The 26,301-nt window shown below is 41.9% G+C and overlaps 1 protein-coding gene across 1 annotated transcript in view; it reads right to left on the bottom strand.

Annotated features, from left to right (window-relative positions):
• Nucleotides 1–26,301, bottom strand: part of SLC35F4 (solute carrier family 35 member F4) — a 229,206-nt gene that overhangs the window by 179,380 nt on the left and 23,525 nt on the right. The gene's annotated exons all lie outside the window — the stretch shown is intronic.

Raw genomic sequence — 26,301 nt, 5'->3', positions numbered from 1 at the left:
GTGTTCACACTTAAGCACTGACTGGGCTTTTGTACACCCCTGAGAGCAAGCACCTCCTTAAATTTTGTGCCCCGGTCACTTCATTTCCTTCACCCTAGTCCTAGCCCGAGTGTAGACCAGTGATGTCCTCAGGCTATGCTGATCCTTCTCTAACCCCCAAGGTCCTCATGGGAAACTTGGGGATCTGGAAAGCTTGAACCACTGTCTGGGAGCATGCTGCTTTGTCTGATTTGCATGGTTACCTGCCTCGAGGTAAATTTCTGTTTCCTTTGCAATTAAATAATTTTTACATCCTTTAACTGTGTCTCTTGGCACTTTTCCATCAATTACATCACTGTCCTGTGGTATCACCTATGCAACACTTAACACTAAAATAAGATTCAAAATCAAAGTAGAGAAAATCAGGGTCAGCATTATGAACATCAGCAATCGTACTGCAGGTGTTGAGGAGCAGATAATAGCAGCCCTATGGGAAGAAAGCTAGGCAAACTAGGTTATTCTCTACGTTCACTGAAAATTTCGGTTTAGTAGCTATTTGGCAGTTCCTTAAGTTTTTTCTTTTTTTTTTTTTTTTTTGACTCTTACAAGCTAAAAAAAGTCAACATGTTATTGGCTTCAAATAAAAATTGGTAATTCAAATTACCAAAGAAACATACTTGTTTCTGTGCGAAGGGCAGTGGGCTTTCTACCTAAGGACAGCTGGCTTGAATGTCCAAGGGACTCCCAGGGTTCTAATTATCTAGTACTAATTATATATTACAATGACCTACCCTATAATCCTGTGGCTCAAAACAGTAAACATGTTACTATATCTTAGGTTAGAAATTCTGTCCCCCAAACATCAAACAGGGCCATCTGATGATACACAGTTGGGCTGGTCTGAAGGCTGTAAGACAGTCTCGTTCACATGCCAGAAGGCTTGGCTCAGCGGGGCTCCCCTTGTCCTCCAAGCAGTCTCAGGATCTCTCCGTGTCATTTCTCCAGCAGGTTAGCCGGGTGCTTACATGGTGTCTCAGAGCTCCAGATGTTAGCTAGCATCCCAAGAGACAGGAAGTAGAAGGTGCCAATCTCTTAAGGCCAGGACTGGACACTGGCCCAACATCTTTCTTACATTTCTATTATATTCTGTCAATGTAGCCATAGAGCCCATGTAGTTTCAAGGGAAGGATAACAGACCCCACCTCTTGATGGGAGGAATGTCAACAGGCTTTTGGCCCTCTTCATTCCATCACGCCTACGTATTTGCCATTTAGGAAGTTATAGCACACTTGAGCAGTGCCAGAGATGTCCAGCCTCCACAGAGCACATTTTATGTTCTCTTTTTGGATCGAGCGTAACCATAATGACCTCTCAATTCCATGAAAGCAGAGAGGGAAGGCCAGACCAGTTGCTAGGAGAATCAGAGAAGGTACACACCTGGACTACCTGAGTGGCATCAGCAAAACACCTAGAACTCAGCTAAGCCCTGGGCTCTGTGGGTCAGAGCTAAGAACATTAAGGCTGCTCAGAGTGCTTTGTCCACCACTTCACTGAGACCCCTGACCAAGGCACCAAGTCCAATGGTCACATTTCTGTTGTTATCTTCCTTGACTTTTGAGTAGGACTGGACACAGTTCAGCAGTCCCTCATTCTTTAAACATTATTGTCTCTTGGTTCCCATGATAACCTACCCTGATTTTCCTCCTACTTCAAGGTCCATTTTTCTTCTCCATCACTTTTGCTACCTCCTCCTTCTAAAATCTCTAAAGACCAGGACACTTCAGGGCTTTGTCCAGGGCTTAGTCTCTTCTGTATCTACAGGTTCATCTCCTAAGTGTTCCCATGCATCAGAAAGTCCATATATGGATGTTTTCCAAGTTTGAATCTCCAATCTAGACTTTATTTCTGAACTCCACGTTCATGTTTCTTGCTATTCGGCACTTCCACTTGGATGGAAATAGGCATTTCCAACTTAAGACCAAAACAAAATTCTTTTCATCCCCTCAAATACTATTTCTCCCCAGGCTTTCATATGCACCCAGTTGCTCAATCAAAGATTTAGGAGTCATCCTTAGGCTAACCCTTTTCCTTCAGTCTCCAGCCCCCCTCACCCTCTCGACCTCCAAACCTCTGTCACCCACCACATCTAATCTATCAGCAAGCTGTCGTAGCATTACCTCCAAAATGTGTCCTAAATCCAGCTATTTAGGATTTAGACCACCTCCTGCCTAGTCTGCAGCAAAAACCTTCCAACAGGTTATTTTCTTTCAACTTTTATCCCTTTACATCATCTCCATTCAGTGGCCAGAGAGACCTTAAAACAGAATTAGATTGTGACCCACCCACTCCACCCCCCTTTCTAAAACCACTCATAGCCTTGCTGCGCTTAGAATGCCATCCATGCTCCTTACCACAGCCCCAAGCCCTGCATGATTGGGCTCCCACCTCCCACTACCTTTCTGGCGTCATTTTATTGGATTCTGCTCCTTGCTCACTATGGTCCAAACTTCCTGGTCTCCTTTTCTTTCCCTCTGCCTGGAACACTTTTGTTGAGTTGCCTTGACCTCACGCTCTGGCCCCAGCTTAAAAGACAACTTGTCAGTCTTGTGACCACCTTCACCCACTCAAATAACTCTTAGCAAAATCTGTAATTAGCTCATCTATTATTTGTCATTGTCAGTATTTCCTTCTCAAAAATCCATCCCATGCATTCAGGGTTAGTATTATTGCACAGCATATTTGCACCATGCTCCAGGGGAGCAGAAGAACTTTAAGCAATGCAAAGGCTCTGGAGGACCCTGCCATCTTGTTTGTTGCTATAGCGCCAGGACTTGACATAGTACCCGGTACCTAGGAGGTGCGAACTAATATTTTTCAGTGAATCAATGAATGAACTAATGACTCTGGGCCTATCATTTACAAAGGCTTGGGAGCTTTGGGCAGCATGCAGTCTGGCACTACATCTATTCTGCCCTCCTTGCATATATTTATACACAGAAACCAAAAACATATTGTTAAAAGCATGGTAGGTAACATCTTTTCCTATTTTATTTTTAAAAATTGTTTTTTAATCATTTCAAATATTATTTAGATTCATTGTATAAAAATTGTAACTCACAAACATAAAAAAATAAGAAAATAAAAGTCACTCGTAATCTCACCTTTCAGAGGGATAATGTCCTAAATGTTGCATCCTTTGCTATTTTGTTTCCCTGTACTTTTTGAAAATTTTCTCTACCCTGTAGACATCTTTCAGTATGGAATTTCAGCTGATTTTATTTAATTTTTGAAAAAAAAATTTTTAGAGACAGTGGGGACAGAGAGAAGGATAGGGAGGGAATCTTTTTTTTTTTTTAAAGATTTTATTTATTTATTTGTCAGAGAGAGACAGAGAGCACGCACAAGCAGGGGTAGTGGCAGGCAGCAGGAGAAGCAGGTTCCCCGCGGAGCAGGGAGCCCGATGCGGGGCTCAATCACAGGACCCCGGGATCACGACCTGAGCCAAAGGCAGACGCTTAACCGACGGAGCCACCCAGGTGCCCCAGAGAGAGAGAATCTTAAGCAAGCTCCATGCCCAGCGTGGAGCCCAACACAGGTCTCAATCTCTACAACTTTGAGATCTGAGCCAAAAACAAGAGTCAGACACTTAACTGACTGATACCCCTGGAATTTCAGCTGATTTTATATTACATTTCCCAGGATCAGGGAAAATAAGAACAATATTCTAACAACTGGCAATAATTTGAGGAAGCCTGGAGGACCATTTTGATGCTTTCAGATGATCCTTACTAGCCTACTAGAATAAATTATATCACCTGAAAGATCTGTAAACAGTTAATCAACAAAACATTACCCTTAAAATCTAGAATGCTGTTTGCATATATCACAAAAATTTGTTAACTAGGTCAGCAGCCTGAATCATTAAAGGTAAAAATTAGCATACATTACTCATTCATTTAATGTTTAATCATCAAATGTTTACTAAACATCTACAGTGTTGGGCAATGTTTTAGACTCCAGCAACAAAGCAGTGACCAAAATCCCTATTTCTCAAGAGCTTGGTCTAGCTGAAGGACAATAGAGTGATGGTAGATAGATAGATAACATATGTAATATATTTAATGATGGGAAGTGTTTTGGAGAAAAACATGGCAGGGAAGGATGATATAAGGGTTGCAATTTTCATTTGTTATTAGGGTTACCAGAAAAGGCCTCACTGAGAAAGGGGAACCTTCTTGCATTGTCGGTGGGAATGCAAACTGGTGCAGCCATTCTGAAAAACAGTATGGAGTTTCCTCAAAAAGTTAAAAATCGAACTACCCTATAATCCAGCCCTTGCACTATTAGGTATTTACCCAAAAGAAACAAAAATACAGATTCGAAGGGGTATATGCACTCTGAGGTTTATAGCACATTGTCAACAATAGCCAAACTACGGAGAGAGCCCAAACGTCCATTGACTGATGAATGCATAAAGAAGATGGGGTATATACATACAGTGGAATATTACTCAGCCATCAAAAAATATAATCTTGCCATTTGCAATGACATGGTTGGAGCTAGAGTGTATTGTGCTAAGCGAAATAAATCAGTCAGAGAAAGACAAATTCTGTATGATTTCACTCAGATGTAGAATTTAAGAAACAAAACATATGAACATACGGGAAGGGGGAAAAAGGAGAGAGGGAAACGAATCATAAGAGTCTCTTAACGAAAGAGAACAAACTAAGGTTTGATGGAGGGAGGTGGATGGGGGTGGGTGACGGGGAGTACAGAGGGCACTTGTTCTGATGAACGCTAGCTGTTGTATTTAAGTGCTGAATCCCTGAATTCTACTCCTGAAACCAATATTGTACTGTATGTTAACTAACTAAAATTTAAATAAAAATTACAAGGAAATAAAAGAAAGAAAGAAAAGGCCTCACTGAGACTTGAAGGAGGTGAAGGAGCCAGGCATGGGGATATCTGGAGGAAGAGTGTTCCAGGTGGAGGAAACACCCATTGTAGGAGAGAGTCTGGTTGGTTCTAGAAAGAGTACAAAGTCAGTGTGGCTGGTTGAGTGGCCAAGGGAGAAAGCCATAGAAGATATGGCCACAGCAGTGCCAGATTATTCAGAGCCTCAGGCCCTGTAAGGATTATGGCTTTTACACTAAGTGGAGCAGAAAGCTACTGGAGGACTTGGATTAAGAATGATGCCATCTTACTTAATACTTAAAAGGATCCCTGTCTGCTATGCTAGGAACAGATTGGGGGTGAAGGGCAGAAGGAGGAATAGTCAGGAGGGTGAGCAATATCAAGACAGAGAAGGATGACCTGGACCGGGGTGCAGCAGGGCAGGTGGCAAAATTCAAGATATACTCTGAAGGGAGAGCTGACAATCCTTGAGGAGGACTTGCAGGTGAGATGATCAAGGTTATCCCCAAAGTCTTAGGCCTGAGCAATCGGAGGGATGGAGTTGCCATTTACAAAGAAGTTTAAGACCATTGGAATAGAAGGTTTCAGGAGAATATTAGGACCACCCAAGCCAAAAAAAAAAAAAAAAATTAACAAAGTGTAGGAAATAATTGGCTATATTTAAAAGGAGAAAGCAGGGAGCAGAGTGAATAATAAATGAAAATAAGTGGGGAGGTTAAGTGCTGGTACAATTAATAAATAGGTAAATTTGGGTCTGTTCTGATACTAGATGTGGTTCTTTTAATTAAGAGTCAAAAAAAAAGGTCTCTCAGCAGGTGTCAGAGGGATTTGACATTCCCCATTTACCCCCGTAGAATCGCTTCTTAGAAAGGATCAATTCACCAAGCAATAAAATAAAATTCTACAAGCTTAACAGCATGTTCAATAACAAGAAAGTAATTACTGATTTTTCTCCCAAGGGAGTTATTTTCTATGTTCATCAAATGTTTCTCCAGATGTCTATAAAAATGAAAGGCAGGACACAGAATTCTGCAGCAAGTGGTGTCCAGTTGTCCTCTGCCAATGGTTGAGGGAAAAGTTCACAGTCTTATGTGAGATCCCCTAAATGAAGCTCAGCAGAAGCCCATAGGTTGACAATTTTTTTAAGATTTTATTTATTTATTTGAGAGAGAGAGAGAGAAAACAAGTGGAGAAGGGGCAGAGGGAGAGGCAGATTCCCCACTGAGCAGGGAGCCTGATGGGACTCCATCCCAGGACCCTGGGATCATGACCTAAGCTGAAGGCAGATGCTTAACCAACTGACTGAGCCACCCTAGCAATTTTTTTTGTTAACTATCTTGTCTAATATAAAACTATAAGTTAGTCCCTGTGCCCACTCCTTACTTTTTTGAGAAAATAGCAAATAAACAACTTGCTTAACAGATATCTGGACCTACTAACTATCATTCTTAAATGCATGGACAATTTTTTACAAAGCATGAACCTCAGTGTAAGACATTAGAAGACTTTTGACTAATAAACTGCATCTACATTTGCTTTGGTCAGGAAGGAGCTCTATGATGAATCTCAAGCCCCTCTGATTATCTCTTCTCCCAAGTTTCTTCTCATATAATTTCTATAAAAAGGAAATACAGAAGTAATTACTGAGCCAGGCAAAAGTCAATACTGCCGCTCACCACCAAGCAGGCCTTTCCAACCAGCCGCAGCTGAGATCACAGGGAGCCCGCTACATCAGAGGTTCTCAGCCTGAGAGGTACATTTGAATCTTGTGAGAGCCTTTTGAAAAAGTACCCAGCCCCAGCCCCAGTGCTGGAGATTTTGATTTAATTGGTCTCGGAAGGGGTGAGGATTTTTTTTAAAGTTCCTCCATGATTATAAGGCACACCCAGGACCGAAACCACCACACTAGAAAAAGCTGTGAGCACAGCCTGTTCTGTAAGGAATTTCAACACCAACAGAAAGAGTATATTCTAAATAATAATACTTGGTAATCCAATAGACACACAGGGCCAAATTCTCATGTGATAAGAAAATTCGGGTGGCAGGGGTGGAGTGGGGGGTGGTTAGAAAATGCAGGTAATGGGCATGCTTAAAATCTAAAAAGATTACCTTTCCATAGCAGTCATCAAGACACTTCCCACACATCCCCCCACCATCCTTTCAACCCAATTTTCTTTTAAAGCCCATACAAGGAGACTGTGCTCCCTGCCAAATTCTTAAATATGTACAAGGAATCCATTGTGTCACAGAATGTTGCCCAGATCCACTCCTCGACTGGGCAGCCCGCTTCGTCCCCATGTCGCTAGCAAATCCAGAAAACTGGGGACGAGTTGGAAGGAATGATTCTTCCATAAAAGAGCAGAAGTTCTCAAGGTAGCATGAAGTGTGCCACAGGATGGGAATTCAGCAACTCCATCTTAGGAAAAGGTGAACAGAGCTCCACAAGAGCATCTTGAAAAGAATATAAGGTTATGCAACAGCAACAGTAACAATTTCCCCACAGCCCAAGCACACCCACAGGATAGTTTTTAGCTGGATAACATAGCTGGTTGTTTTTAAACAGCCATCCTGGTAATGCCTCATATAGGGAAACACTCAAATGGGTTTATTTTTTTTAAAGATTTTATTTATTTATTTATTTGAGAGAGAGAGAGCACAAGCAGGGGGAGAGGGCAGAGGGAGAGGGAGAATCAAACTCCCCACTGGGCAGGAAGAGCCTGACTATGGGATCGGTCCCAGGACCCCGGGATCATGAGCCTGAGCTGAAGGCAGACACTCAACCAACTGAGCCACCCAGACACCCCCTTAAATGGGTTTAAACTGCCCTCGGACTTAGACTTCTGGGCACCTAGTATGCACAAAATCAGTATGTCAGTTGCAGGGGGTGATACATGGGCCCGGCCCTCAAGGCAATCGCAGTGTTGTTGAAGCAGGGACGCACACGCACAGGAGCTGATGGGCAGCCCCGAATGAGCTGCGCAGAGAAAAGATGGCAGCAGAGTTCAGAGGACGAGACCACCAGGGGCTGGAGTCATTAGGAAAGCGCCAGGGTGGAAATGAAAATTAGACCAGAGCATGAAGTGTAGTTAGCTTTCAGAAGAAGGAGAAGAGGGGCGCCTGGGTGGCTCAGTCAGTAAGTGTCAGCCTTCAGCAGCTCAGGTCACGGTCCCAGGGTTCTGGGATCGAGCCCCGCATCGGGCTCCCTGTTCTGCGGGAAGCCTGCTTCTCCCTCTCCCACTCCCCCTGCGTGGGTCCCCTCGGTCCCCTCTCTCTCTGCCTCTCTCCTTGCTTGTGTGCCCTCTCTCTCAAATAAACAGATAAAATCTCTAAAAAGGAGGAGGAGAAGGAGATGGAGAAGGGGAAGAGAACAAGGGGGGGATGATCCTGAGCAAAGCACTGCGGCAGAAGCACAGAGCACCTATGGGAGGCAGACACAAACACACAGGTGACTCTCAGCAAGTGTGTTGCCGTCACCAGCCACGATGTTTTGTTCATGCAAATAATATATTTGTGCGACCACTGAGGACCGCCACGGTTAAAGCCACGTGTCTTTATGAGAGGTTACAAGCCGGGAGAGTTGTGCGAAGCAGTGGAGAGCAGCTCTAAAGCTTGCTGCCACGAAGAGGGCAGACCGAGTGCTCAAGCAAGGAAGATGGCGTGACTCTGGAAGCCGAGGGAACATTTCTTCGAAGGTAGGAAAGCGTGGCCCTGGCACTGGGCTCAACCTACAACGCAGCACCAAAGAGTGGCCAAGAGAACGGGACGCCATGCTTCCTGTCGCTGCCTTTGTGGGTGCCACGAGACAACTTGCTACTGTGATGGGGCTGGTGTTGCAGTGATTGCTGACAAGTTTTCTGTGATTTTGAGTCTTTTCATCCCTTCAAGCATGCAGTAAATGATTCAAATATTTCAGAGAATACTGTGAATATAAAACAAGAAGAAAAAGTCGAGAATCTCCAGACTAAGCAAGTTGGACCATATCCTGTATGCACTGGGGAATCACTGATGGTTGGTCCCAGGAGAGTGACTTTATGGAAAGGACATGGCGGGAAGAACCATCTTGCCATTCAATGCAAATTAGAATGGAAGGTGGAGAGAGTATACAAGCACAGGCAAAGCGATTTCAATTCCCCTAACGTATTAATTTTCAAAAGTAGGAAAAGAATATGTAACTTTCTACTTCTCAACAAAATTTCTTGTCTTCTACCTAGGGAAAAAAAAAAAGTGATAGAAGGAAAAACAGTAAATATTGCCCCCAAAGAAAGTGCTAACATAGTCATATTTCCCCTTTACATATTTTCCATTTATTCCAACCTCATCACATTTCAGCCATGTGGTTTTGGTCACATTGCTCAATCTCTGTAAACCTTGGTTTCCTGATCTGGGAAATGGAGACAATATGGCTATCTGCCACCCCATGGGGTCTTTGTGAGGATTGCATGAAAGAAGGTATGCAAACCTCCTCTTCCTTATATATACAGCAGCTTTTTGTTTGGACCTCTTAACTCTGGGCAAGAAACACATTTCTTACGGGCCTTCTTACAGGACTTCCAGCATGCCCCAAATATGAGGGTTACAATCCAGTTTCATGTTAGTATGCCATGGAAATCCTAAAAGATATCTCTAGGAAAACCTGCAGTCTAGCGTGAGAAAGATTGAAAGCTTGAGTTGAGTGACTCAAAACTCATTTAAGAAGCCAACAAATTCAAACCTCATATGGAAGGAGCGCTTGTTGGCTCTGCTCAGACCTCACTCACCACCTTCTTCAACGGGAAAATGGCACCTGCCAGCCACACTTTGTAAAACAGCAACAGTACCCATGAGGAGAGGGGCCATCAGAACACAGGTTCCTGAAGCAGACAGTGGCCCGTGGTGTCGCAGGACAGAGAATCACACACTCCTTCTAGCCCTCCCGTGTAACTCCGAAACTGAAAACCCAGGGCTGCTTTGTCAGAGATTCACCCCACACTGAAGACGGTGCTCATTTGTGCACAAACTACCCGGGAGGTAAGTGCAGTGGCGTTGGTGTAGAGAGCATTAGCCACTTATTCTAGGCGCCCGGGGCACAAAACACATCCCTGCTCTCTCATTGCTGCTGGGAAATGGCACACTCGTTCCGTCCGCATTTCTCTTCCCCTCACTGGATTCCAGTTTCAGTTAGTACACCATTACCACAAACTAGTCACTCAGGCTATAGCTGGGACAGTTTCAATTTCTCCCATTCCTGTCCTTACTTTTTTTTTTTAATTAAAAATTGCATGTGTTTAAGAGGTACAATGTAATGATTTAATATATATACACATAGTAGAAACGATTACCTCAGTCAGGTATTTGACATATCATCTCCTCACATACTTACCTTTTCTGTGTGTAATGAGAGCACCTGAACTGTACTCTCAGCAAATTTCCAGTATTCGATACAATATTATAACTGTAGTCATCATGTTGTACATTAAGTCTCTAGACATAGTCATCCAATAGAACTGCAACTTTGTACCCTTTGACCAACATCTCCACATTCCCCCAACTTCCCTGCCCCTGGACACCCCCATTCTACTCTCTGATTTTCTGTTTTTAACTTTTTCTTAGATTCCACGTATTAGTGAGATTGTGAAGTTGTTTTCTTTCTGTGATTGGCTTATTTCACTTAGCATAATGTCCTCCATGTTCATCCATGTTGTAGCAAATGGCGGGATCTCTTTCTTTTTAAGGCTAAGTAATATTCTGTTGTATATATATATACACCACAATTTCTTAATCCATTCATCCATCAACAGACACTCAGGTTGTTTTCATGTCTTGTCTACTGTGAGTAATGCTGCAATGAATGTGAAAGTGCAGCTATCTCTTCAAGGTACTGATTTCATTTCCTTTGGGTTATGTATCCAGAAGAGGGATTGCTGGACCTGATGGTAGTTTTATTTTTAATTTTTTGAGGAACCTGCAAACTGTTTTCCATAATGGGTGTACCAATTTATGTTCCCACCAACAGCGTACAGGGATGCTTTTTCTTCACATCCTCGGCAACCTATTTTTTGATAATAACCATCCTAACAGATATGAGGTGATCTCATTTTGGTTTTGGTTCGCATTTTCCTGATAATTACTGATGTTGAACACCTTTTCATATACCTGTTGGCCATTTGAAAGTCTTCTTTGGAAAAATATCTAATTGGGTCCTTCTCTGTTTTATCAGATTGTTTTTTGCTATTGAGCTATACGAATTCCTTGTATATTTTGGATAGTAAGCCCTTAGTAGATGTATAATTTGCAAATATTTTCTTCCAGTCCATAGGTTGCAATTTCATTCTGTTGACTGTTTCCTTTGCTTGGCAGAAGCTTCTTAATTTGATGTAGTCCCACTTGTTTACTTTTTGCTTTTGTTGCCTGAGCTTCTGATGTCATATCCAAAAAGTCACTGCCAAGGCCAATGGCAAAAAGAAATGTTTCTCTACATTTTCTTCTAGGAGTTTTAATGTTTCAAATCTTATGTTTAACTCTTTAATCCATTTTTAAATTGATTTTTTTGTACGATGTAAGTAAGGATTCAATTTCATTCTTTTGCATGGGGTTATCTAGTTTCCCTGACATCATTTATTGAAGGGACTATCCTTCCCCCATTGCGTATTTTTGGCATCCTTCTTGAAAATAATTGACTGTATATGTTTTGGCTTATTTCTGGGCTCTCTATTCTGTTCCATTGCTCTATATGTCTGCTTTTATGCCAGTACCATATTATTTTGATTAATATAGCTACAAAGCTATGTGATTCAGAATCAGGAAGTGTGATGCCTCCAACTCTGTTCTACTTTTTCAAGATTGCTTTGGCTATTTGCAGTCTTTTGTGGCTCCATACAAATTTTGGAATTGCTTTTTCTATTTCTGTAAAAAATGCCATTGGAACTTTGATAGGGATTGCGTTGAATCTGTGTATCACTTGGGGTAGTATGGACATTTTAACAATACCAATTCTGATCCACAAACACAAGATATCTTTCCACTTATTTGTGTCATCTTCACTTCTTTCATCAGTGTTTTACAGTTTTCAGTGTATAGATCTCTCTCCTCCTTGGTTAAATTTATTTCTAAATATTTCATTCTTTTTGATGCTATCATAAATGGAATTATTCTCTTGATTTCCTTTTCAGATAGATCATGGTTGGTGTAAAGAAATGCAACTGATTTTTGAAGATTTTATTTATTTATTTGAGAAAGAGAACACGAGTCGGTGGTGGGGAGGGAGAAGGAGACTCCCCGCTGAGTAGAGAGCCTGACCTGGGTCTCAACATGGGGCTCGATGGGGGGGCTCAATCCCAGGGCACTGGGACCATGACCTGAGCTGAAGGCAGACCCTTGACCAACTGAGCCACCCAGGTGCCCCAATTTTGGTATGATTATTTTATATCCTTTACTGAATTTATTAATTCCAACAATTTTTTTGTGGAGTCTTCAGGGTTTCTACATATAGAATCATGTCCTATGCAAACAGAAATAATTTTAGTTCTTCCGTTTCAATTTAGATTCCTTTTATTTGTTTCTTCTTGTCTAATTGATCTTGCTAGTACTTTCATCACTTTGTTGAATGGAAGTGGTAAGAGTGGGCATTTTTTCCACACCAGAACTTAGAGAAAGTGTTTTTAGTTTTTCCCATTGATTATGATGTTATCTGTGGGGTTTTCATAAACGGCCTTTATTGTGTTGAGAAAATTTCTTTTTATACCTATTTTGTTGAGAGTTTTTATCTTGAATGGATATTGAACTTTGTCAAAGGTATTTGTGCATCTATTGAGATGATCATGTGCTGTTCATCTTTTATCCTCTTAATGTGGTGTCTCACATTGATTGATTTATGTATATTAAATTAAACTTGTATTCCAGGGATAGATCCCACTTAATCATGATATATAATCTTTTTTATGCATTGTTGGATTTGGTCTGCTAGTCTTTTGTTGAGTATTTCTGCATCTATGTTCATCAGAGATATTAGCCTGTAGTTTTCTTGTGGTGTCTTTGTCTGGCTTTGGTATCAGGGTGATACTGGCCCCATAAAATGATTTTGAAAGTATTCCTTCTACTTCTATTTTTTGGAAGTGATTAAGAAGAATTGCTATCAGTTCTTTTTTGAATATTTGATGGAATTCAGCCATGAAGCCATTTGGTCCTGAGCTTTTCTTTGTTGGTAGGGGAAGGTTTTTTACTACATCTATCTCCTTATTTGTTATTGGTGTGTTCAGGCTTTCTATCTCTTCTTGATTCAGTCTTAGTAGATCGTATGTTTCAAGAATTTATCCATTTCTGCTAGATTATCCAGTTTGTTCACATGTAACTGTTCGTAACAGTCCCTTAGGAACCTTTTTGTTTCTGAGACATCCGTTGTAATGGCTCCTCTTTCATTTCTGATTTTAGTTGAGTCTTCTCTTTTTTTCTTAGTCTAGTTAAGAGTTTATTGATTGTATTTATTTTTTCAAAATACCAATTCTGATCTCCGTACTTATAGATACCAAGTTCTGCTACTCTTCTTCCACAGTATCTCTAATATCTTTTCCTCCTTTCATCTACTCTATTAACAACCCTGTTCATTTCCTCTCATCCAAATGACTGCAATTACAGGAAAACGAGTCTTCCTATCCCCAGTCTCCCTTCCCTCCAATCCATTTGAACTTTTACAAGCACATCTCTAACTGGACCATCCCTGTGCTCAAATATCTTTGTGACACCTATTACCTTTATAGTAAAATATGAATTCCTTAGCTTGACATTCAAAATCCAGATGATCCATCCTCAAACTATTCTGTCTACCCTTTCTTCCATTGTTTGGCTGTATTCCCACTTCTGGGAGCCATTCCTGATGGGACAGCTAACAATAACCTAATTATATATTTAAAAGTGTTGCAACATACAAAATACAATTATTTACTCAATATGCAGCCTTCCGAAATGGCCCCAATGATCCCAGCCTCCGGTAGTCACACCCTTGTGTTGTCCCCTCCCCTCTGAGTAGGGCTGGACCTAGTAACTTGCCTCTAATAAAGAGAACACAGAAAATCTATGGAATTCACTTTCAATATTGGGTTATAAAAGACTGTGACTCGCAACTTTTTCTTTCTTTGGCCTTCTCTCTTGCTTGGTCTGATGAAGCAAGCAGCCATGTTGCAAGATGCTCTATGAAGAAGCCCATGCGGCAAGGGACCAAAGGAAGCCTCTGGCCAACAACTCGTGAGGACCCAAAGCCTCAGTCCAATAGCCAGCTAGGAAATGATCCTGCCAACAACCATATGGATGACCTAGGAAGGAAATCTTTGTCAGGTAAGTCTTGAGGTGACTGTAGCCTTACAAGAGACCCACGGCAAGAAAATCCAGCTAAGTCTCATCTGTGTTGCTGACCCACAGAAACTGTGAGATAATAAATGTTGTTTTCTTAAGATCCTAAGTTTGGGGATAATTTATTACATAGCCATATATAAATAATATGGCCACCTGTGCCAAGCACATAATTTTTTTGAAAAAAAAATTGATGTTATCATAAATAACATTTCTACCCATTTCTAATTTCTCTTTGAAAGCTAAAGCTAAAAAGAATATTCATGCATATGACAAAGATTTGCTGAAAGAGTCCTATGTGCAGGGCATTCAACAAGGTACTAGAGGAAGATAAAAAGCTGAAAAAGATTGGATGCCTGTTCTCAATGCATTTATAGTGTGAGTAGAGAAGGGATATTAGAATGTGTACCCACTGAGTAAAGAGATTTAAAAAGGGGAAGTGAGGGGCGCCTGGGTGGCTCAGTCGGTTAAGCGTCTGCTTTCGGCTCAGGTCATGATCCCAGGGTCCTGGGATCGAGCCCCACATCAGGCTCCCTGCTCAGTGGGGAGTCTACTTCTCCCTCTGCCCCTCACCCTGCTCTCATGCTCTCTTTCTCTCTTTCACTCACACACACACACACACACACACACACACACACACACACACTATCTCTCTCAAATAAATAAAATCTTTTAAAAATTTATTTTAAAAAAGGAGAAGTGAGAGGATGCTGAGGGTATTTGCAGTCTATTGGGGCCATGAGAAAAAAACACATGAGTAGGTAGCAAATGAGTGGAGTAAGTCAAAGGACAGATGTCGATAAATCCCTGTGGGAATGAAGAGGAGGAAGGACGACCCATGCAGGATAGTAAGGGAAGGCTTCTTGACAGAAGTGCAATTGACACAAACCCTTGATTATCAGGGACAATTTTGACATAAAGGGTTTGGGGAAGGGCATGATCAGGGGAAAAGCAATTTAAGCAAAGCAAGGAAGCCAGAACATATAGAGAGAAAAGAAGTACTGAAAATCAAACCAAATTTATCCCCGACTCAACTTTTCCTTAACTGGATCCCCAAACTTCCAACAATCACTCTAACACCACTTGAATGAGAGAAAGTGTGAGAGAGGGGACAAACTCATTTCTAGGGCTACTCTTGGGGCCTTGGAGGGGGTCCGTGCAAGTGAAGGGCCCTGAAGCTCCAGCTTCATGGGGTGTCTGTCTCTGGTAACAGTCGAGAGAGTCTCTCGTATTTTTTCCTCTGGGTCCAGGTTTGTGAGAAGGCTGAACAGGGCAAGCTAGAGGCCTTGTCATCTAATCAGTTTCTCTGTGTGTAGAGAGATTACTGAGGTTTCTCCTCTCAGATGATTTTATGGGTCTAATAATAAAGCAGGCTTGTAGAACAGGTATTATGTTTGCTAGTGCTCAGAATTGCTGTAAGGATAAAATTAGAGGATTTATTAGAAAACGCTTGGCAAACTCTAATACACCTAATACAATGTAAATTATATGAAAATTACAAATTCTAGTACAGGAAGCCGATAATTGGAGATGTTCAGTGCTTGTGAAAGGTCACACTGTGCCTATCAGAGCTGGGGCTCCAAGTCAGGACCCCTACCACTAGAGACGCCCATTTCATAGTTAGCCAGAACACAGGGTCCAGGTTCAAAGTTCAGCTTGATCACTTACTAACTATAGCTTGGACAAGTTCCTTAATTTCTCTGAGCCTCAGTTTCCTCATCCATAAAATAGGAGTTATAAAATGTACTTCACAGCATTGTTTGAGAGGATTCAAAGATATAATGTGTGTAAATGCTCAGACACAGCTTGGTACATAGTAAACACTCAATAAATGGAAGTTATGGCGATGATTGTTACCATTTCGTACCATTTTCACTGAACCAGTCAGCACTCAATTCTAGTAGCTCACTGGTCATGATTTCTGGTTCCAAGCAGTATCAAAAATAGACAGAATCTGTCTTCAACATCTTACCACTCCCCTTTCCAAGCGCTTCTTCTCCAGATCTCCCTTCCTGGGCTGGAACCTCATGTTCAAGTAAGGCTTGGGGTACTATCCCAAGCATCCTGTCCTTTTCCATCTCAGCTTCAACTGTGTCTCATTCCTTCTGGACCCTGTGCTCTGCTTTCCAAAGTAACAGCTAATTACCTGACAGACTAATCTACTAAGGGACTGACTGCTAAAATTGTCCAGTGCATTACCCTCCCCACCCCACCTGAGATAGCTTCATCCTACCAGGAGACCCCTAGACACACAAGCTGTGTGTAAACTCTACGGATGGCCCTGCCTCCTATAAATCCATCTCTGTAACTCCATGTTTGAAAGCCTAAAGGATACAGACAACTAAAAGATTGGATCAGGTTTTGCCTAAGTTGGAGGAAAAATGAGCAGTGAAATCAATTTCCCATAGCCTGGTCTCAAAGAATATTTTAAAAACTCATGCTTGCAAGAAAAAAAAAGATTGAGAAAAAAAAGATTTCTAAAAGAGTTGCAGAAATAAAACCAACACATTAGGTAGATGTGAGGACAGACCAAATTTCCCTCTTTAAAAATAAGCAGGAAAATGCAATATATAACCAGGTCCATCTGGCAAGAAGAGAAAGAAGGTTAGGAAAGGCAGCCACCCAAGATGTACCCTTCCAGGATGTGAATACAACATCAGCAGGCTTAGAGCCCTGCCCCTGCTCCTGAGATGGTACTCTCTCAGCTCCTTAGTTTTGTTACCAAAGAAGGGTACCCAATAGCATCATGATCGTGCCACTCTTTAAAAATATCCATTGTTTTTCTGATGGTGTCAGGCTAAAAAAAAAATACTTTCTCATTTATAGTAATGTAGAAAACTAATATAGAAAACTAATATTTAATTTAAAGGAATGTATATTTGTAGAATATAGAAAATAACAAGAAGAGAATTCAAAGTCATCCATAATCTCTCTGCCAAAGGATAATTACTGAAGAAGTTTTTCAGTGTGCAGTATTTCTTTCTGACTTCTTCTCTACAGATAGACATACACAGATATAGACATGTATATGTATATATACACATACATATAAACAGAATGAAACAGTTGAGTTCATCTTGTGTATAAAATTCTGTAATGTGATTTTTTTATCACATTATATAACATTCTTTATAAACTTAATGACTGTGTGGTATTCTATATAAAGGTACTTTAATTTGTGAAATCATTTCCAGACTGTTCAACACTTAGTTATTTGTATTTTCATGAATTAATATAAATAAAAATACCAGGGGGTTATTTGCACACATATCATTCCAGTTTCAATTATTTCCTTTGGACGGATTGCTAGCAGTAGAATTACTGGGTCAACAAGTTAAATATTTTGAAGGCTCTTACTAGAAACTGCCAAATTTCTTTCCATCAAGCTTATAGCAATTTATCATCCCACCAGAAAATACAGAATGTGCATCTTGTCACCGCCCCCCCCCCCATGCAATGACTATTATTTTTAAAACGAGAAAATAAAGGAATATGTATTTTGGAGTCAAGGAAATTTGTGGCCTCTCTGCCAAATCACTCCAGTAGCCATTTCCCCTGAGTAAATCCAGAAATGAATATTATAATAGCACCGAGTGCGATGAACAGAGTCCTGATGTTGCAAGGAGGTTCTTAAGGGACCTTCTGTAATGAACTCTTCAGACAGGGGATCCCTCAGAATCCCAGCAGGACCTGGACTGTGCTCCAGAATGAGGAGTTGACCAGCATTTAATATGTAGTTGTGTAAAATGAGCGGGATGGAGTCCAGGCTGGCTGGAGGGCAGGAGGACCACCTGAAGGAGCTGCCACCACCTGAGGCCTACAGGAGACGGGGAGGGAACAGGACCAATTGCTAGAGAGAGTAGGGGATGCCCGAGGGTAGATGCAGGCTCACAGGTGGGAGCCAAGGCTCTCCAGCCTTCTCTACCAGTATCTTCCATTACATGAGCACAGCTCACTTCCAGAGGGCAGGACAAGGGACCCGGGTTACTATGCACTGAACGTGCCCCTTCCCCCCACATCTACATGTTGAAGCCCTAACTTCAGGAAGCTGGTATTAGGAGGTACTTAGGTTTATATGAGGTCATGAGGGTGGAGCCCCCATGCTGCTATCCGTGTCCTCATAGGAAGAGGAAGAGACCAGAACCCACACTGTCTCTATCATGTGAAGAGATAGCAAGAAAGCAGTCTTCTGCATGCCAGGAAGAACCCTCGCCAGAAACAGGATCAGCTAGCACCCTGAGCTTGGGCTTCCCACCCTCCAGAACTGGGAGAAATAAAGATCTATGGTATGGTGTGATAGCAGCCCGAGCAGGCGAAGATACTGGCAGATACAGTCATAGAGCTAAGCCTCCCAGGTCACAGAGGAAGGCCTGACCGTGGTCAGACCTTGGAGCTGGGGTGGCCGGGGGGGGGGGGGGGGGGGGGGGGCGTTGGCGGCGGCAAACTGAAACCATCTAGTGCAGACAGCTAGTAGGAGACACGCAGTCTCTGCTTCACAAACCACCACGGTAAATAGTTCATCTAACATGACTGTTTTCTGTGGAATTCTCAAGCAGCAAGTGGGTCTATTACAATGTAATCATTTCCCTTTACTTCAGTAATTTACAGAGTGAAAATTTGGAAGCTTTTTTCTTCTCAAGAGACCAGAGTATATTTGTGGGTCCAAAAGCATCTTTGCAAAATAGAAGAAACATTACCTTTATCTTTATATCAACCAGGCAAAGGAATGCATTCTAATAAGCAATCGAGTGGGGGGGGGGGAACCCTACTGTGATTGAATTTATTTTTCCAGAGAAATGCAGGAAATAGTCATGAATGTTTCATTAAAACTCTTCCTCATCATAGATGTATATCCGTGTCCTAACAAGTAGTTGTTTTTAGCACTGCAACTCTCCAAGCCAGCAAACAACACGGTAAAATTGTCTTTAATCCCTCACAAATGACTCTGGAGTCCCACTGAGGCTTTATCACACATTATTTAGTAAATCCATGAACCTACAAACCAGGAGATGTGGAAAACCATAGCAACCAGGGACAAGACTGGAGAGGTGGCCAGTGTTTGAAGGACAGCACTAGGAGGGACGTGCAGCCTTCCTGAGCTCTGAAGCCCACTCCCTCCCAGCCCACCCTGCTTGACTTGACCTTGCCTTTATCACTCCTCCCTCCCCGGCAGACCTGGTACAAGAACTTGTAGCTGGAATGGGCTTAGGAGTTTAACTGGTCTTGTCTTCTGCTTGCTGACAAACTGTTATCATTTTATACGTGAGGAAAAGGAGACCCAGAGACTTCGAGTGGCTTGTCCAAGGTCACAAAACTAATACACGGAAAGAAAAGATACTAGACCTCAAGTCCTGATTCTATCCCAAAGCTTTTACCAACTCTAATTTCTACATGGTCCAGTTCTTTACATGGAATGAGGGAAAAGGGAACTCGAATTCTACCTGCATCTCCGAGAGCAATAAACAAACTGTTATGGCCATTGAAAGTAGCATACTGAAACTGAAATTAATCCATAAAATTGCACTAATAAAGAAATTTCACATTTCATAGCAAATTTGCCCTTCAGAAAATATCATGAAATATATCAGATGCTGGTTTCTGTCAGCAGTGCCAAGACACACCTAGTGTATTTTGATTGTAAGTCCTCATCATTGTTGGAGGATTTGTTCATTTAGTTAATGATAAATATTTTGAGAACATGAGAACAGGTATCCATTGAACTATTTTAATTATGCAGGAAAAAAACACAGATGCGTAAGGAAGTATAAACAGGACATTTCCTTACTTAGAGCTCATGGAAGAAATAATAGCCATAAAAGCTCAGAGCCACCTGGTCCCCAGCGGCGGCAGCAGTCAATCTCAGGGCCACACAGCTGGGGACACAGATTTCTCATCCTCTCTCATGATCTTTCATGACCTCAACCCTACCCCTAGCTCTGCATGTTCTGGGATATTAAATGGTGTTTGTCAGGGACCATCCCCGCTAAGCAAGCCTGGTTTTCTCATTCTTTTGTGCACATTAGTCCAGATTTCCCAGGCCTTGCGCCTCCGGAGGAGCTGAGTCAGTGTTCTGGGATGGAGCCCAGGCATGTGTGTGTGTGGTGAAACCTCCCCAGGTGACTCTGATGAATCAAAACACAGATGCCTTCACTGTGTCCCAGAACAACGGACTCGGTAGCTCTGGGATTTAAGACCTGGGAGATCTATACTGTGAAAAAGCTCCCCTAAGTCCATTCTCATACACACCGAAAAATGAGAAATGCTCTCTTCAACTGACAGGCACAAATCTGGCCACACCACCAGGGGGATATAATGGAGCAACAACCTATGTTAAATGAATATTTAAATACAAACAGACTCCAGCCATGCCCACAGCTAACCTCTCGTTGGCTTTCCAACTTGGATAAATGCTAAATTTGCTCCTTGGGGTGGCTGTTGAGTGTATTTAAGTATACCCATGGAGATTGTAGGCAGAACTCTGAGGCATCTCTTATTTTTTCATATATTCACAAATCACTTTTATGAACACTGGCTTCACATTGAACAATAAAAATGCACATTAAACAAGAACACAGACCAAGCAACAGCATCAATTTGAAAATGTGTTTAATTTTACTCTAAAAATCTTTTTGTTATTTTCATATGTTACACCTGAATCCATTTACAAAATCATGTGCTGAATTAAATGAAACATAAAAGAAACAACACACATCGTTAAAAGTTTATACGTTAAAATAACATCAGAAGCAGACTCCAAAATTCATCTGAGACAAGAGCAAGCAGGCATCGTAGGAAACATTTTACCAGAGTACAAGTCACCAACATGATATCTTCCAACTTCAGAGTACAGAAGGACAACACCAAAAGGATTGAGGGGGTAAAAATTAAGAATAAGTGGCTCCTGAAAAGTAAAATCCTGTTTCAAACAAAACGAACTAGTGCAAGAACTGTGTGCTTCACTGAGTAACGGCAGTATATTGGTGTACCCACGTTTTCTCTTTCTTTTCCTCTACAGACTCATTCCCTCTGCTTTGTGTCAGCCCTACCAGTGAGCCACAAAAACATCAGAAATTATAGAGTGCAAATAGTGTCAAACCCTGTGCTCACAAGGAGGCCCGAAGTGGTAGTCATGTATTTCTCAGTTTAAATAGACAGAAAAACATGCTTCTTGCCTACAAAGTAAAATGATGACAATTGCAAAAACATCTCAGGAGGGCTGATCCCTGGTCTCTGCTACCGATGAAGGGGGGGCCGGGGAGGGGTGCTGGAACAGAGAGTGGCATAATTAAGCCATCGTGCTGTTAATGGAAAGTCCAAGTACAATGGAAAAGCAACATCATATTTACTCCGACTAAAATTAGATCAAATCCTTCTTGTCCAGCATGTCAGTACAGTGAGCTGCCTCTCAAAGAACCAAAACAGAACGGCCGAAGCATTCACAGACCAATACAAAAGCTGCTCTTTGCTGCAGCAACTTGAAAACAGAACCAGTGTTATTCACCACCCCCGTGGGATGACCCACCCCATCTCCCTCAGATCCTGCCATCAGACTGCTGTTCCTCATTAAAGATCAAGTTATTTAAACAGCCACAAAGTCCAGGTAAGTCTCATTGGCTGTCTCCAGTCAGCCCCTGCAGTTCACAAGCCATGGAGAAGCCATGTTAGCTGCAGCTACCTCTCAACAATCTAAAGGCAGATAAAGAAATGGATGGGGAATAGCATTAAAATTCAGTAATAATGGAAATGTTTACATAAACCAATAGTTTCTTCCACGTTTTTCTCAACACCCCTAAAAAACAGCAAATGACTGATTTGCATTTCATACCCTCTCCCTTCTTACAGAATAATACTCAAACTATGACTGACAGGAAAGCAGGAGGGGAGCACAAAGACTCTACAATATTTTGGCCATGTAATTATCTCTGGAATACCCAAGAGCTGGTTGAAGAGAAATGGCCCCTGCCCAGTTTCTGTTTCTCTTGACATCCTGGAGTCAAGGAGGACCCTCCTAAATTCAACATGCCTAACACCTCATTTCCCAATGACCATCCGAGAACTACCCTGTCACACTTACAGCCTCCCTAGCCACTGCCGCCACGACTGAATCATTCCACCATTGAATCATTCTACCATTGAAACCTTGGAGTTAGCTGTGGCTCCTTCTTATCCTGGTATCAGGTCACAGCTCTCCCCAAGTGACTTCAACTCTCCCTCCAGGGCCTCTTGGGAACGATCCTTTCTTTTCATTTCCATTGTTTGGGCTGAGAGTTAAATAATGAGCAGGAATTATCCAAGCAAACCTGTTTGGAAGGCATTCTGAGAGACCGAACAGTCTGCACCAAGACATAGGTGTGTGAGAGCACAGCCCAGCAGGGGAAACTCCTGGTGATCTGACATGGCTGCATCCTAATTGGCAAAAACAGGAGGTAAGAAAGGGCTCTGACAGGAAGAACCTTCCATCCCCCAAGGAGAGGCCTGAACTTTTCCCAGGAGGCCAGCATTTTGCAGACTTCATTAATTTGACTAATGCCTTATCTACATACCACCTATATTATTTGCTTTTTCTGTAAATTGATTTTTCTGTATTAATCCACTTATTTAACATTAAAATTTTCTTTTCACTTTCACAATTTTATCATGGAAATTTTCAAATGTACACAAAAGTGGAGACAATAGTAAAATAAACCTACTTGTACCTAGCACAACAAATATCAAGCAATGTCTGATTTTGTTTCTTCTATATGCCCCCTACCACACCACCTCCACCAGTCACACATAGCTGAATTACCTCGTCTGTGATAAGCAGATCACAGGTATTATATCATTTCATGTATATATGACTTTGTAAAACATAACTCCAATAACATCATCACATCCAAGAAAGTTAAATATCCTCACTATCATCTAATGTCTAGGACATTAAAATTTGACACCACTGCCCCATAGAAAAAACTGAAATCATTTGCCATCAATTTTTAGAAGAAAATAATATTAAAATTGCAGCATCATATGCTTGCATTTGGAACCTTGGCTTGAGGCCTGTTCTCCTTATTAAAAGTGGAGATTAGGGAGTGTTAGATACACCAGTTTTATACTTTCTCATTGTCAAAAGTAGGAGGACAGAAAGGGAGTTTCAAAAGGAATACATTTGGGGCACCTGCGTGGCTCAGTCGTTAAGTGTCTGCCTTCAGCTCAGGTCATGATCCCAGCAGGGTCCTGGGATCGAGCCCCGCATCAGGCTCCCTGCTTGGCAGGAAGCCTGCTTCTCCCTCTCCCACTCCCCCTGCATGTGTTCCCTCTCTCCCTGTCTCTGTCAAATAAATAAAAAAAATCTTAAAAAAAAAAAAAGGAACGTATTTCTCACTATGTAACGTAAGATTATTCATTGTCATGCTTACCTACCACCTAAATCATCTTGCATTTCACCAGGAATTTTTGCCCCCATACTTTGGGAGACATTGCTACAGAGAATAAGGAACCACCTAAGAATTCTGGGCTTGATGGAATTTATGATTTGGGGAAACTGTTCTAGCAGCACCAAGAACAGGAGGGGGTTACAAAGGAGGAAGGGACAGCCTCTTACTGTGTCCTACAACTCACTGAGTCACCCCAATACTTCTTGAGAGCTGGAGAGTAGAGGAGTCTCTTAGTGCCCTAGTAGGGGAACACACAAACTCACTCACATGCCCTTGACCAAAGAATAAACCTTCTGTATCGGGAAGGTTTTCTCTGACTGATCTCACAGCTTCAGGGGAAGGGGATGTACATGAATGTGCAGGAAGGGGGAGGAAAGAAACACTATCTAGCCAACCAGATCAGCCAGATCAAACATGGCAGTCAGTGAGGTGACTGATGTCACAGCTAGATGGCCCTCACATCCCACCCCATCATGTCCTGAACCTTCACTGTCATCCAAGCTAACCCCTATCTCTCCAAAGCCAATCTTCCCCAGAAGGGGCTTCAGTGCCAGGCCCCAGATCCTCTTTCTTCATGAGCCTGCTCTCCTGTGACTAAATCACCAAGCCTTCAAGAAATGCCAAAATGTGACATTTTCCAGAATTTTTCTCACCCCCCGCCCCCATACACATACACTCAAATATCTTCCATGGTTCCCCTTTCACACAGAAAAGTTCACATCTTTGCTGCACTATTCAAGGATCTCCCAGATCTGGCTCTCACTCATCTTTCCAACTTTATTCTTTCAGAGGCCTCTGCTTTAGGTTGCCTGATTTAGTCTCTGTCACCCAAACACGCCCAGGCACAAAAATCATTTATGTCAACCCAACACAGTTTAATACCACCCAACGTCCTGATCACTTCACTATTTTGTCCCACCTCTCCAAGGTAAAGGCCAGAAAAGTCACATTTCCAGACTCCTTAATATTGGGGTATGCATTTCAGCAATATACTTCAGTATTGCTCTCTGGTGCAGAGATTATGTGAGCTCTCAGAATCCTTTTGTAAATTCTCTTTTGACTGAAATTAGCTAGAGTTGGTTCTGCTGTGTGCACCCCAAGACCCTTACTGATGCACTGTCCATGTTCCTTAGCTTAGCCCATTTCCTGTGCTGAAGATGAGCTCCTCAGTCTTCTACACAGAGCCAAGACTAACCCCTCTTTCACATTCTATCTTGTCCAAGGTATCTTCCTTAAGTTTCCTCAAACATTCTTTCCAAATCCAGGCAGCTCATTGTTTATATCACTCACTGGAAAGTTAATACATGCCTTTCTATTTTATAGCTATAGTCTTTTGCCATATCCTATTTCTACAACTTGAAAATGAATCCCTGTGTTATTACAGATTCAATAGTTCTTTCTATGGGTAAAGTGTTGTGCTTACTGCCAATGATACCAAGAGGACTAAGCCAAAATTTAAGTCCTTGGCAACTCACAGGCCGGTGGGAGAAGTAGGTTAAGAAACAAAAGAATACAAAGCAATGTTCCATAAAAGAAGTTCTGTGAGTTCGGGGGGAGGAAAAACTCACTATCCTTGGGTAGGTTCCAGGAAGGTTGGGAGGACGGAAGTGAGGCTTCATGAGCAAGTGGGAATTCACCAGATAGGCAAACAAAGAAGAGGGGAATGTCTCCTACCTTTTAGACTCCTGGGATCCCCCAAACTTAATTTGTTCCCTAAACATTCTATGTGCTCAAATTCTCTTCTAGTCTGAGGCCAGCAATGCATTATGTCTAAGCGTTTCAACAAGAAGCCTTGATCAAAAACCAGTAAAAGAAAATGAAGGAATCAGAGAAAATGGAGTCAAACAAAATTTTTCAAGTCAACTCATCTTCATTGAACACTTGCTGTATAAGATATAATTTAATACTGTCCCTGCCTTCAAGGTCCACTGCTTGTTTAAATGCAGTCTAGCTGAGGAACTATATTTATAAAAGCAAGGAGATTTGTACAACAATAAAAGCCTTGACAGTTCAGCCTAATAATAGAAAAAAAAAGACATAAGTAGCACATGATCAGGTGCCAAAATTAATGCAACCATGAGAATTTTTTTTAAAGAGTGATCACTTCACACTGCGTGAGTCAGGGGAAACTTTATATAGAGATATAGATGTATATAGAGAAGTGCTAAGTAAGAGGTGGAAACACACAGGATAAGTTCAGGGATTAGTAAATAAATCAGTTTGGCTGAAATAGAGAATTTGAGTGGGAGAAGAGCATGAATAAAAGAACTAGAAAAAGAAAACTAAAAAAACTGATTAACAGTTGGAAGTGAACTTACTTCCAAGTCTTGTCATGGGTGGCGAAAGGTGAGTAGATGTCTGCACCTGCCTGCCAGAGTGGTCTTAGAGAGGTCTTAACTGGGTTCAGTCACTTCTACTGTACAGAGGGTCTCCACAACACATTATTATCTCAAGGCTGTGCCCTTTTGTTTTGTTTCTTAAATTCCACATATGGGAATGGTGGGCAAAACTTACATTCCAGAGACAGGAGAGGGGGTGAGGACCCTCCAAGAGCCTAGATTGAGCTCGAGGGTCAACCAGCGATCACATCCTCTCAATGACCTCCTCCAACAAGGGGTCATTTGAGGATGCATAATACACACACACACACATGCTCATGCACAAAGAACAG

This window comes from Zalophus californianus, chromosome 6 (genome assembly GCF_009762305.2).
Source record: "Zalophus californianus isolate mZalCal1 chromosome 6, mZalCal1.pri.v2, whole genome shotgun sequence".
NCBI classification, from domain to species: Eukaryota; Metazoa; Chordata; class Mammalia; order Carnivora; family Otariidae; genus Zalophus; species Zalophus californianus.
Note: the sequence above shows the minus strand (reverse complement) of the source record. Positions and strands in the feature narration are given on the sequence as shown.